The sequence below is a fragment of the Anarrhichthys ocellatus genome, unplaced genomic scaffold (assembly GCF_004355925.1).
Source record: "Anarrhichthys ocellatus isolate YVR2014 unplaced genomic scaffold, GSC_Weel_1.0 scaffold59, whole genome shotgun sequence".
Classification (NCBI taxonomy): domain Eukaryota; kingdom Metazoa; phylum Chordata; class Actinopteri; order Perciformes; family Anarhichadidae; genus Anarrhichthys; species Anarrhichthys ocellatus.
Genome location: NW_022280089.1, coordinates 365,432 through 367,719, shown reverse-complemented (window position 1 = coordinate 367,719; position 2,288 = coordinate 365,432).

Here is a 2,288-nt window from a genome sequence, read left to right as displayed (position 1 = left end):
TTATTCGATTGTTTATTATTATTATTAGGGCCCGAGCACCGACGTAGTCGGAGCGGAGGACCTATTGTTTTTCGATTGTTTATTATTATTATTATTCTTATTCTTAGTGTTTCGTCGCAAAAAGGAGGTGCTTGGGATACTGGGAAAATGTCGAAATTTGGCAGGCAAGCCAGAATTTGTGAAAATTGCAGTCTGATTGGGGTGTCCAACTGCGGTATTAAATATTGGCTCGATAGCGCCCCCTATTGAGTAGCCCCAACATTGGGTTTCACCTAGCTGTATGAAATTTGGTAGGTATGTGGATCGTGATGAGACACACAAAAAATCCTCTTGGAGTTTTTCATTAAACCAAACAGGAAGTCGGCCATTTTGACTTTTATGACGTTTTTTGACCATTTCAAGGCGTCATACTTTAACAAACTCCTCCCAGATATTTGACCCGATTGACTTCAGATTCGGTCAGTATGCTCTTGAGACCTTGGCAGTGAAAAGTTACTCAAAGATCAAAAAGTTATCGAACTATGTGTCCGTGGCGTGGCGTCAAAAAAACACCATTCGCCGCGAAACAGGAAGTTGTTGTAACTCGGCCGTACATTGTCGAATCTGCTCCAAATCTCTCATATGTCATAACATCCTGACCCGGAACACATCTATGTAATAATTTAGAATCATAGTAATAGCGCCACCTAGTGGCAACTGGAAGTTGTAAATTGTGTACTTTGACATCCTGCTCCTCACAGATTAATCAGATCCCTCTAAAATGTTGTCAGAACAGCCTTAAGACCTTGATAATACTTCATTGTGAAGATTGTAAGAAGTTGTTGAAGGGTGGCGACGTGGCGGCTCGGCGAATTTCGATCCTTCGCCATGAACGAATAAACTGATGTAACTCAACTCCACATCATCAGATCTTTACCAGATTGCACATGTTTGATTAGACTCCTGGCCTGAAGACATCTGCAGGCCAATTTTGAATCATAGTCATAGCGCCACCTACTGGTAACAGGAAGTTAAAGTCATTATACTTTGGCTTGTTTCTCTTAGTAGGTAAATCAAATCAACATCAAATTACTTCCACACAAATGTAAGAAGTTCATAATACCAGTTCATGAAGCTTTTGATGTTTCGCCGAACGCCGTTGCCGTGGCGATGCAGTCTTCGCCGTTAACAACGAAGGTCATTTTGAGAGGCTAAAAATCCTCGAAACATAAGCAAACTTGGCAAGCAGATTACAAGCCCAAAATTTAGTTATGGAATATGATTTTATTGGTTCAGAGTGGTTCAATAGCGCCCCCTACAAAATTTCAACGAAGCAGCCCTCACAGTATGTTTGACCTAGATGTATGAAATTTGGTAGGAACATGTATCACATATGGACTTAAATAAAAGTCTCTTGGGGCCATGCTCTAAACCCAACCGGAAGTCAGCCATTTTGAATTTTTTATGAATTTCTAGTGTCGTTTTTGTCATTTCCAGGCGCTGCACTTTAACAAACTCCTCCTGGGGAATTAATCAGATCAACTTCAAATTTGGTCAGTACAGTCTAAAGACCTTTGTGATGAAAACTTACTCAAAGCTTGTTGTTTCGTGAAAAGCTGTTGCCGTGGCGACGCATTCTTCACCATGAAAAATTAAGGTGTTTTTGAGAGGCTTGACATGCTCGAAACATAAGCAAACTTGGCATACACATTTAAAGCCCAAAATGTAGTTATATAATATGATTTTATTGGTTCAGAGTGGCAAATCGGCTCAATAGCGCCCCCTACAAAATTTCGACGAAGCAGCCCTCGCAAATGGGCAAAACAACCAAAAGAGACAAAATGACAACGCTGAGCCACAAACCAACTACAAAGAGACAAACTGTCTTAGAATTCACCCAGGGCTATATATACATATACACACTCATATATATACATATATATATATATATATATGTACTTACACACACTAATATATATACATATACACACACTAATATATATACATATACACACTCATATGTATATACATATACACACTCATATATATACATATATATGTATGTATATATATGTATATATACACACGTATATATACATATACACACTCATATATACATATACACACTCATATGTATATACTACATATGCACACTCATATATATATATATATACATATACACACTCATATATATATACATATACACACTCATATATATATATACATATACACACTCATATGTATATACATATACACACTCATATATATATATATATATACATATACACACTCATATATATATACATATA